This window comes from Osmia lignaria, chromosome 8 (assembly GCF_051020975.1).
Source record: "Osmia lignaria lignaria isolate PbOS001 chromosome 8, iyOsmLign1, whole genome shotgun sequence".
Classification (NCBI taxonomy): Eukaryota; Metazoa; Arthropoda; class Insecta; order Hymenoptera; family Megachilidae; genus Osmia; species Osmia lignaria.
This window is the reverse complement of record NC_135039.1, coordinates 7,317,292-7,330,493: the sequence shown is the minus strand read 5'-3', so window position 1 is coordinate 7,330,493 and position 13,202 is coordinate 7,317,292.

Here is a 13,202-nt window from a genome sequence, read left to right as displayed (position 1 = left end):
TAATATTTGATGAAGAATTTTAATTTTCTGTGGTAATGTTTCTCTAGATTCTACTATCATTCCAAAAATTAATCTGTTTTTGATTTTATATTGCATGATGTTACTTTGTGGTTTAGAAATTTTAATCTTTTCATTTTCCATAAATTGTCTTGATTGTATATCTTCTGGTTGTCCTTCTTTGTTAAGAAATATTATTGCTGTGCCTTTTTTCATCCATAGATGGTCTTCGGTTTCTTCTATTTTTAATATAATTGGTTTATTGCTGATTATTTTGGGTTTTATTTGTTTAATTTTTGGTGGTTGATTTTTTTCTTTTTTAATTTTGATGGGTGTAATCGGAGCTGATAGAGTATCGCTTGAAGTCTCTTTATCTATTTTTCTTTTTAGTACTGGAGATCTTCCTCTTGTGCTTGAAGAAGAATCGATTTTAGGTGGTTCTCTGAAAATGTGTTTTGGTATAATTGTTTCTTCGTTGTATTCTTCTATTTCATCTCCAATTATTACTGGTTCCCTATTTATAGGTCTTTTCTGTGGAATGATATATTTTCGATCCTGTGGTGGTTGATGTACTTCTACAATGACTTGCTGTTCATTAGGTCTTCTTTTCTTTCTGATCTCTTCAGAGGAATATATTTTTGGATTTAAATTTGTTCTTTTTCTTGGTTTTGGTGGCTCTTCAGATACATCTGTCTCATAATATTGAGATTCATCTGAGCTTGTATAATCCTCTTTTACTCTTTTCTTTGTTGCGTTGTCCTCTTGAGAAAAACTTCTTTCTCGTATCCTGTCTTTCCGATATTTTTTTCTTGTTTCGAATTCTGAGGAATCGTCTCGTGGTCGTGTTAAATGTTTATGGCTTATTTTCCTTTTTTTAATATCCCGTGAACTAGATGAAGTTGTTGGCCTTGGTCTTCTAGGATATTGATGCCATTCTTTCTTCTTTTTGTGTTCTTCAGACTCAGTCGTAGTTGTTGGTCTGAGTCTGGTAGGATACTGGTGTGATTCCTTTTTCTTTTTGAATTCTCTTGATTCTGACGTGGTTGTTGTTTGTCTTGGGCGAGTGGGATATTGGTGCCACTCTTTCTTCTTCTTACGCTTCTTTTTTGACCCAGACGTAGACGAATGCAGCCTCTTAGCATGTATTTGCAGGGCGTTTATATCTGCGATTGGATTTCTCGAAAGAGCGTCAGCGTTTATATTTTGTTTGCCTGGTTTGTACTTTATTTCATAATCGTACTCGCTCAATCTCAATTTCCATCGCATGAGTCTCGATGTAGGATCTGTGAGACTATTTAGCCAGATCAATGGTTTGTGATCTGTAATTAGATAAAACTTCCTGCCAAATATATATGGTCTGAAGTGATTTACTGCAAATATTACAGCAAGTAATTCTCTCTCTGTTGCGGAATATTGCGTTTCCGGCTTATTCATTACTCTTGAGGCGTAAGCTACTGGCTGATCCTTTCCTATCTCTCCTTGACTTAGGACTGCTCCTACCGCTGTTCCGGATGCATCAGTGGTTATATTAAATGGTCTCTTAAAGTCTGGATATTGCAGGATCGGTTCTTCGCATAGTACGTTTCTCAAGAATTCGAAGGCTTGCTGCTGTTGGCTGGACCACTCGAATTTTTGTTCTTTCTTCGTCAGGTCGGATAATGGCTTGGCTATCTTAGAGAAGTCTTTAATAAAACGTCTGTAGTATCCGCACAATCCCAGAAATTGTCTAATGTTTTTGACAGTCTTAGGAATGGGGAACCTCTGGACCGCTTCAACCTTTGTTGGGTCAGGTCTTACACCGTCTTCTGTAATTATGTGACCCAGGTACGCTACTTCTTTCTTCAGAAATTGGCATTTGTCAGGTTGCAAGCATAAGTTTGCTTCTCTGAGCTTTGCCATCATCCTATTGACTTTGGTTTCGTGTTCTTGTAACGAACTTGCATAAATTACAATGTCATCGATGAACACGAATAGTTCCAGTCCTTGCAGTCCGTCTAGGACGTTGTTCATCAGACGTTGGAACGTAGCTGCAGCATTTTTCAACCTAAAAGGCATTCTGTTGAATTCAAAGTGCCCAAATGGTGTCGAAAATGCCGTCTTATGCTTGTCTTCTGGATGCATTGGTGTTTGATGAAAACTGGACTTCAAATCAAACACGGAGAAGTATTTTGCGCTTCCCACTTGATCCAGGATGTCTGTGATATTGGGTAGTGGATAGGCATCGCTGATTGTTTTTTCGTTTAGCTTTCGGAAATCAATCACCAATCTCCACAATTTGTTTCCCTGTGAATCCTGTTTCTTAGGTACTATCCACAAGGGGGAGTTAAATGGTGACGATGAATGTTTGATTATTCCTTTCTCAAGGAGATCATTTACTTGATGATTGATTTCGTCTTTTAACGCATGAGGATACCTGTATTGTTTAACGTTTACAGGCATCTCATCCGTTGTGATGATTCTATGGTAGATTTTATTTGTTGCTGGGAGTTTATCTCCATCTATATAAAATCTGTCAGCGTGCTCTTTTACTATATCCTCTACATTGGCAAATTCCTCTTGATTTAGATGGTCTGTCTGTAGTATCTTTAGAATCTTTTGGGCTCGCTCAGGTTCTTGGTGGACTGCATCTTCATCTTGTGGTGCTTCTTCATATTGTTGCAGTTCAACAGCTGGCATTTCAATTTCTATATCTTCTGCTCCAACGTTGATTGCGTATAGAAATGCTATGCCATCCCGGTTCGTGACTACAGCATTCCCCATATATAGTTGTGGGTGAAGCTGCAGTTTTGGGACAAAACCGGTTTTTATTTCTGTGTTTGACACCTTTATGGGTATCATGGTTTTTGTCCTGGATGGTATTACTACTGCTGGTTGTTTGAACGGTATTATATTGTTGTTTACGATCAATATAGATTTAGCGTAATTGATGCTAGCTCCACTGCTTTTAAAGTATTCCGTGCCTAAAATTCCGTCTTGTTCAATTGGTAATTCTTCAATAATGTGGAAAATGGATTCTGTCTCCAGTATTTTTACTTTGATGTATCCTGTAGTGTAAATGGAGCTTTTAGTTATCCCATTTAATTGAAAAATTATATCTGTATTTATAGCTATTTTATTTGAGATTGCTTGTTTCTTAATTATATTAATGTCTGACCCTGTGTCGACCATGAATAATGCCTTTTGATTTTTGAAATTTTCGCTTAATAGTTCGACACTGGGAGACTTATTTATCTCTCCTAAGTTCAGGTATAAGTTCGCTTTCTTACGTACCTGTTGTACTTGTGGAGTTTGCTGGAGTCTTTGACTTTTGACACGCTCCTGATATGCTTTCTTTCGGCACTCTTGAATCGTATGGCCGATGTTTTGGCAAAATTCGCAAATTGGCGCTCTATTTTGTGTCCAATTTCGATTCTGCCTTGGCATAGGTTGATTCTTGTGGGCTTGATTTGGCTGCGCAAAATCCTGAGGGACCCCTGGTCTTCCTTGCTGGTCTTTAAACCAGCAGGTTTCCAAGGTGTGCCCGGACCTTTGGCAGTGCTGACAGTATTTTGCTGGCCAGTGGGCCCTCGACGTGGATTGTCTTTGGAACCTCTGACTGCAGCATACACTGGTATTGTGCCCATATCCGTAACAATTGTTGCATTGTTCGGCTGTAATGAATCCTTGCGATAATTTAACCTTCGTTAGGTTCTCTATGCTCTCAGCTTCTGCTAGGATTGCTGCGCTTATTGCATCTTCAAGACTGACAAAATTTTGATTTCTCATCCGACTATATACCTCTTGTTTTAAACCTGTCAGGAATGCTCTGACGGTATTTGTTTCCGAGGATTGGTTGTATCTTTCAACCTGATCTGGGAACTCCATCTCGTTGCAACTCTTGATCTGTATCAAGAGTCCCGAAACGCGGCTGCCGTAGTCTACGACTGCCTCGGTCGGCGCTTGTACCATCCTTGCCATATCGCCACATAGCTGCATTGAAGTGAACAGCGGGGCGAAACGAGACTTTATTACGGCAATTAATTCTTCAATAGTGTCGTAGTCTCCGTTTTGTACCACTCTTGAAGCTTGCCCGTAAAATTTGTTCTTGATCAGCTGCACCAATCCGTACTCAGCATTTGGGGAGATTATATTCTTCGCCTTAAAACAGCTCTTTGCAAATTGATAAACAGGTATATTGCGGCCGTTGAATGCTGGTACGATGTCCGCTGCATCACGAATGCTGATCGGTCGGCTTCCTTCGGTTGATCCGCTGGCTGATGTGCCGGCTGGTATATCGGCTGTTCCGTTGGGCATCTTGATGTTTGCTTATTAATAAAGTATATGTATATATGTATAACTCTCTATATCTACCCTGCTATATATTTTTTTTTTTTTTCTTTTTTTATTTTATTTATCTGTCTTTATTTTATTCTAGGCTTGACCATTAATGTCCGCAGAGATACGATTTTCTCATTACCACTCGAACAATCCTACCGCTGTCACCAAAATTTTTCTCTTAACTATTTACGTGTAACGACCCAGTGATAGGTACGTCACTGCACCGACGTATAGGGAGAGCGGTTCTCCAAGAAGGCGACTCGTATGAATGAGAATTGGGATTATAGGTTCGTGTGGTGTGCGGTTAAGGAGTGAAATCCAACATTAATGTATCAAACTAAAAATTATCTTTTATTTAAGTAAGTAAATTAACTATAATTGCTCTAAGTAAGTATAATATTAAGTATAACAATAGGTACGCCCTAGATAATGAAATACAATAAGAAATTATAATAGGTACGCCCTAGATAATGAAATACAGTGCAAAATATATGATTAACGCGACTTGATCTTCGAATACAGCCAATACTCTGTACAATTTGCCAAGTTACACTAAGTACTGGAAAACTATATTCTAGTAGCTTGTATGATAACTTCGGACACGAGCGGACTATACCTACAGGTCGCAATCGGTTTCTGGTCTAGCCAGAGCTATGCTAATACAGGCCTGCTCAAGGAGCTCCGCTCCTCGCTAGCTCTTTACACTTGAACGTGTGGCTTAGTATTAGCACGTGTTCAACACGTTGCGTACCATGAGTAGGGTGTCCACAGATCCGAACTCTCGTACGTCGCTACTGAAAGAGAAGGATAGAGCTAATCTCGCGCTCTATAGTTGCCTAGGCAATTCAGCGCAAGCTTTTCCTCTACTTCCAGAGTATTGTCTGCATCTGACCGAAGCCAGGGAAGATCTGATCTGGCTCTGCGTGGAACGCCTCTATTTATAGTCAGATTCTGCTGACTTAGCGTTTTTTTTTATTATAGGGTTCCTCTGAATTTCTGGAATTCCCCATCACGTGACGGCCAAGCACCCCTGCTCCTTAGTCTACGCGGTCACCCTACTCTAGAATCTCACCCCACCGCGAGATCATCGGGGTTGCGCTGGCGCGTATGCATTCGTTTGTCGATCATTTATCGATAATCTATTTACCGACTGACTTACCGACTAATTGCTTATCGACTTATCGCTTATCGACTTATTCAATCAGACTATATTATCGATTAAATGAAATTTATTTATTATAAGAAGTATAATACAAATTAAACTAATTACTTTTTTATAAATTCAATTAAACGTAAAAATTAAATTAACCATTTTGTGCTAAAAATAAATTATAATAATAAAAACGAAATGGAAAAAGGTGCTAAGTGTTCTTAACGGGTCGTTACATAATTCTCAAACGGGACGCTTCCACTGTTCCATAAATGATCACAAACGGCACTTATAAGATAGGAGGTTTCGTTAGCTACCTCTATCCCATAAATGTACTACCGCTGACCTTGCAAGGATACGAACGAACTTTTCGGAGCTGCCATTAATACCTATTTCGATTCCCTAACTCCACTGAGACATTTCACTCGAAAAGCTATTTGTAAGTCAAGATGTTTTCGTAGTTCAGGCAATGGTCTTTTACCTTTTTGTACAATAGAGTCAGAATTTAATTTTCGGTTTGTCCTCAATAGGTCCGTTCATATCACAAACTAAGTTTTTTCGAAGGATTTAGCAATCGACAATCGTAACGGTACCCCAATCCGGCTATACCGTTTAAATATTTTTCAAAATTTGAAGTGTAGTGCCTACCTCGCACGTGCAAAAAAAAGTTTTGGTGTGGAAACGGTTAGCAGGGTTTATGATACGCAGGTCAGCAAAGTTATTTTCGACAGCTGTATTCCGTTACATTTCTGCAGCACGATTTTTTCCGGGAGAGTTTTATCTATGACCATAGCAGGGTAAATAGTACACGCTATAAACCAGGGATTTCCTCAGCCTTGCAAGGCCGGGTCAGGCGACCCACTGAGGGTCGAGGGACAACGCGAGCCTTGGGCCCGGTGGAAAACCCGTAGCATTGCCAAAACGTCGATCAACAAGTACACCCCCACCTAAGCGTACTACCATTCCGAAAAAGCCAAGGGCGTAAGGAACAGCTGGTAATAAAAATGTAACAAGCCATCTTTCACCTGTAGAAAGGGCTCGTAGAATAAGTTACATGTATAAGAGGGCAGAAAGTTCTTGACCGCCGAAGTATTGAAATCTGCCTGTAACGTATAAAGAATTGTGGAGTTAGTATAAGTTATCATACAATGTCGAGTAAAAAAGTGACGTTGAATATGCAACAACGCATCCAAGTGCTGGAGGATTTAAACACTTTACCTGTGCGGATCGTTGCTGCCAAATATCGAATACATCCGCAAACAGTTCGCAGAATTAAAAAAAAAGAAATTTATATTCACGAACTTGCTGCGAAGGGCAAAAAGGGGCAAAAGCAGCAACGAATGAAGAGACCCATGTACCCTGAATTAGAAGAACAATTGTACACGTGGTTCTGTGAAAGAACAGCTCTTGGCGACCGCATAAGCGATTTGCTGTTACAGGAGAAAGCTGTAGAATTACAGCAAAGTAGTGCACCGTCCTCAAGGTGCAAAGTGAGCATGTCGTGGGTGTCGACATTTTAAACGGCGCCATAACATACGTCTGGTGAGTGTGTGTGGTGAAAAAGCCAGTGCTGATACAAATGCAGCAGAATCATTTATTCAGTATTTTCAACGACATATAGAAGAGAAAGATATTGATATAGAGAATGTGTATAATATAGACGAAAGTGGATTATTTTGGAAGGCGCTTCCAATAAAAACGTTGTCGACGCAAAATAATGTAGCTGGGTTCAAAATGAAGAAAGACAGAATTACCTTCGGGTTATGTGCCAATGTTATCGGGACCAATAAAATAAAACCTTTAGTAGTGCACAAATATAAAAAACCAAGAGCGTTGAAGCACTCGTTGCACAGACTTCCAGTCTGCCATAAATCACATAAAAATGCTTCGGTAGACCGTGAAATATTTCAGGATTGGTATGGACAGCACTTCAAGCCTAGCGTCCGTGAATATCAAATAAGGAAAGGCATCATCGGGAAGGTAGTATTATTACTTGATAATTGCGCAAGTCATCAAGTTCCATTATCTGAGGACGATGATACATATTCTGTTAAATATCTTCCACCAAACACCACAGCCCTCCTACAACCAATGGATCAAGGAGTGATTCTTAAAACTAAACGAATCTTCCAAAAAGAAATGTGCCGCTCCATTTTAACGTATGAAGAAGGGTTTAATGAATTTTATGCCAATTACAATATAAAAGATTGCATAGATATTTTGATACAGGCATGGGGAGAAGTTACGCCTGAAAATATACGGCACAGTTGGCATAAAATAATTCCAGCTCCTTTGCACATTCAAAATTATTTTAGAAATGAGAGTGAGGAAGATGGTTTGGAAGATGCAATATCGATGATTAGTGATGGACAAATTTCGCAACAACAAGCGGCTATCTTTTTAAATACATGCCGTATAGAGGAAGAGGAAGTTCCACAAAGTGACGCAGATAATCAAGACAGTAACAATGAAAGTGAACAGGACAGTGATAATGAAGACGAACACAACATACAATCACCACAAGAACAAATAAAATACAAGTTACAGTGTTTCAAATACCACATTATGCGAGCAAGCTGTTTAACAACAGAATTACAAGATCTTACTTCTTCATAGGAAAACATACATATTAAGGTAAGGGTGAAATTGCAATGTTTTTTATTTCTTATTTTTCACTCAATCTTACAACCTAAATATAAACCGATTTATATCGTGTTTAGCTTCATTTTAATCAGCAAAATCTCCCGCATATGATAGTAAAATTTTTATTAACAAAAGTATAAAATAAAAAACTTTTTTATATGCATTAGTGTGGTCACACTGACACGGGGCATTTAAACGAAGGCGACGAAGGCAACACAGATCTCTAGAGGAAGCCGCTACGTCTCCGACTACACTTCGACTCGCTGGTCGAAGGGGGATCCCCCTAGTGGTGGGGATAAAAATGTATCATTTATGGAATAGACTCAAGTGAACATTTATCGAATTTTCACTGTATTTTTACGGGATGTAACTGTTTTTACATATGCCAACGTTTTCGGGCGTAGGGATAGAAAGAAAAGTTTGGTTAATGTAATTGCGGTCGCGCGTAGGTTAAGCCACTTCGATATTGCAGGTTTAGGAAGGGAATGGGATTCTTTATATTTTGCATCAAGTCGCAAGGATAGAATACAATGGTTTCATTCTTCCTTCGACGAGATATGGATCGATATAGGGAAAAAAGGTTGTTACGGACAGAATCCGGTGGAATAAATGTATCTACAAAAAGGCCACAGAGAGGCATATTTAATCACCCAAACCTAGTAAACAATTTCAGGGTGGTACTCGGCCCTTCGAGAGCACTGGAACCAATGCAGTAGTGCATGGGTTCGCCCATGGCTAGAAGCCTTTACACGCACAGGGAAACCTGTGGCCGTGCGTTTTGCCGTAGCACCGAGAGTACAAAACTGCTCGGGAGTGACAAACGTCACCGTAATACCGGGAGTACAAAACTGCCCGGGAGTGGTGACCCTTACCATAGCACCGAGAGCCCAAGCTGCTCGGGAGAGGTAAGAACCGGACACAAATGAGCTAGCTCGTACTGTGGCCGGAAGGCTGTCTGCGAGATCAGTAGCGATCGAAGGAGATTCGTGGGCATGCCACAGGATTTGGAAATACTCAGCGCGTTGGGGACCCGTTAGAAGAAAAAAAGGAATCGCGACGGTTCGGTACAAGAGATCGGTACGCAGCGCGAAATCGCGGCTGGTGCCGCGCCAATTAGACGCGAGAGTGGCTCTGATTGGTGCGTGCATATTTTCCGATCGGCACTCTTGGAGGTCTGCGCTAAAAAACCAGGAGGCCCTCCAAAAAGTGTGAATGCATGCATGTCACACGTCACGCGAGGAAAACCCGTGTAACTTTGCTCACCGAAAACCGTAATAAAAAGAGTCACCTTGTGGTGTTTGCACGCGTCGACAATAGTCTTCGTTACCGTACAAAGGTATCGTTCCACAACTCACCTCGTTGTTAAATGTAGTTCGATGTATTCCGCATTCTAATGCGGAATCGGAAAGAATTTTCTCCATGTTGCCTGACGTGAAAAATAGAAAGAGAAATACGGTAGGCAGCGATTTACTAAATTCTATATGCGTAGTGCGCACAGCGCTCAAAGCTAGGAAGGAATGCAGTCGCACAATGTTGGTTGACGACAGGCATGTAGAATTGATGGTAGTGTAACGACCCAGTGATAGGTACGTCACTGCACCGACGTATAGGGAGAGCGGTTCCCCAAGAAGGCGACTCGTATGAATGAGAATTGGGATTATAGGTTCGTGTGGTGTGCGGTTAAGGAGTGAAATCCAACATTAATGTATCAAACTAAAAATTATCTTTTATTTAAGTAAGTAAATTAACTATAATTGCTCTAAGTAAGTATAATATTAAGTATAACAATAGGTACGCCCTAGATAATGAAATACAATAAGAAATTATAATAGGTACGCCCTAGATAATGAAATACAGTGCAAAATATATGATTAACGCGACTTGATCTTCGAATACAGCCAATACTCTGTACAATTTGCCAAGTTACACTAAGTACTGGAAAACTATATTCTAGTAGCTTGTATGATAACTTCGGACACGAGCGGACTATACCTACAGGTCGCAATCGGTTTCTGGTCTAGCCAGAGCTATGCTAATACAGGCCTGCTCAAGGAGCTCCGCTCCTCGCTAGCTCTTTACACTTGAACGTGTGGCTTAGTATTAGCACGTGTTCAACACGTTGCGTACCATGAGTAGGGTGTCCACAGATCCGAACTCTCGTACGTCGCTACTGAAAGAGAAGGATAGAGCTAATCTCGCGCTCTATAGTTGCCTAGGCAATTCAGCGCAAGCTTTTCCTCTACTTCCAGAGTATTGTCTGCATCTGACCGAAGCCAGGGAAGATCTGATCTGGCTCTGCGTGGAACGCCTCTATTTATAGTCAGATTCTGCTGACTTAGCGTTTTTTTTTATTATAGGGTTCCTCTGAATTTCTGGAATTCCCCATCACGTGACGGCCAAGCACCCCTGCTCCTTAGTCTACGCGGTCACCCTACTCTAGAATCTCACCCCACCGCGAGATCATCGGGGTTGCGCTGGCGCGTATGCATTCGTTTGTCGATCATTTATCGATAATCTATTTACCGACTGACTTACCGACTAATTGCTTATCGACTTATCGTTTATCGACTTATTCAATCAGACTATATTATCGATTAAATGAAATTTATTTATTATAAGAAGTATAATACAAATCAAACTAATTATTTTTTTATAAATTCAATTAAACGTAAAAATTAACTTAACTATTTCGTACAATATTTAAACCAAAAATAAATCATAACAACAACAACGAAATGAAAAAGGTGCTGGGTCTTCTTAACGGGTCGTTACAGTAGATTCAAATTTGTATACACCGCGTAGTGATAGTATTAATTTCCAACAGTTAACTTTACATAGTGACGATTTAGAGTAGAAATTGTATACAATTACAAATGTATTTTTTTCGTCGCGTATAGTTTTTCCACGTGTATTTCCGCCGCGTGTAGTTTCTCCGCGTGTATTTCCGCGGCGTGTACTTCTGCCGCGTATATCGAACATTTTCCATTTCAGGCTTCATCTTACATTTACATCGACGATCCTATACGTCACGGTGTGAGTAGCAAGTCGAAGAAGCGACTGTATTGTTGCGGTTTCTTATTCTTTGGGTTTGCCGTTCCTAGCGCAGACCCACGCCGTGGCACTTACCGCAACAATAGGGCGGCTTTTACGACTTGCCACTCAAACCGATTTTCTACTGAAAATCGGGAAATTTGTAAACTTATATCTTGAAAATTAATTAAAATCGGGTGTATACATTAAAGCTTAATAAATTCGTCTTGAAAAGCATTATCACATGATCTGAAAAAAATATATACTTCCATTTAAAAAACGAAACTTGACCATCATATCTTTTAAACTAATAATGTAAATAAATTTTCGTTCACGCCAAAACTTAGGCCCCATTGTACCGTGCCATTTTCATATAAACAAATTTTCCTGTCATGAATAGTTACGCAATAAAACACCTGTCATTGTTTAGCGCGGACACTCTGTATATCAAGGTGAAGAAAATCGGGTGTGGGAACTACATATTCAGAAGTTCAGTCGAACCGACACACCGAACGTCCCTCTTAAAACTCCGTTTATCCGGATCAGTTGAGTTGTTCTAATACAGGTAGGTCTCGATTAGTGCGAGTAATAAATCCCGATAAAAATTTTGAAATATACCTTTCATACGTATATTATTAAATTATAATAGCATAAACATGTTTATTACTTTTTTAAGGTATTTTAATAGTTGATTAAACTTTATTCTGCTTTTTCATATCTTCGTATATGTGATGATAAACCCGCAGTATTTTATCTAAGTCTCTGTTAACTTGCATGCTTCGATCCATGTCTGGATCGAAAGAAGTCTCGCAAGCCTCGCATTAACTGAATTTTTGTTTGCATTAAATGCAACCTGGTATCATTTTAAAAATCGCACTAAATCGAATATCGCACTATGTGAACTAGCATTAACCCTTTCGCGACGTCGAATGTACCATTGCACGCACTGTTCGTGCAAAACCTAAAATATTTATTAACACAATCTGTGCCGTATATAGTTGGCATCAGTCGCTGTAATGCACCAAGTGACTGCCGTATATAGACGGTACCCGTCGCGAAAGGGTTAATCGAGACTTACCTGTATTAGAAACCCATCACTTTATATTAGCTTTAGAATTAAACGGAAAAATATCCGTTTTTAATGTTCTATTATATGAAACATTATCATAGCAATGTTGCGTGTCACTATAGCCGGGAACTATGTATTGTTGTTATGGAAACATGTGTTGGGAAACGTAGAGTGAGCCACAGCCAAAATTGTACACCGTAATTCTCTTCTTACTGTGCTTGGTAATTAAATTGTATGAACCTAATGGCTTTGTAATACACGTTATTATATTCCATGTGAATTACTCTCTGCTTTTATGTAAAAAGTAATCCGAATTTTGTCATATATTTGTGAGAAGATAATCTATATGTGTCAATCGGTCGCAAGAGTGCGCATCCTTCGTTATACTTTCCTTTTGGCGTTGCGACCGATCTAAGTTAGTTAGTCCACGGAATGCCAACGTGCAGTATGCACGTCTTGTATACTGTTTCTCAATTATGTATTCTTTCTTTAATTATATTATTCATTTTTATCTTTGCATAAATATAGTTCCATAAAATAAACTGTGTAGTGCTTTAGAAATCCTCACAATATTTAGGTGAAAATAAATAATTATAATGACATGTACGAAAGTCAGCTCATACCTAAAATTGTACAATTACAAAATTGTATGAAAAATTATTACTAGGAAACAACGATTTACTAATTCATATTTAGCATACAATAAACTAATTTGTAAGAAAAAATACAACCGACCTCGAAATGCACTAAAAAGTATGAAATAATTTCTACTTCATTTATACAAATACCCAACAGCTATTAATAAAATCTATTTACTCGTTAAATAGTATACTAAATACATTTCAATCTCTTCGGGGGCGGCGCAAAATTAAAAACTATTCTTCTACTAGGAAGATCCTAGTTCAGGCGTCGGCAACCTATGAAATCATTATTGGCAAAGTAACACCAAGGAATAGAGTTTTTGTTATAACAATAGTTATTAACAATAACAAATTG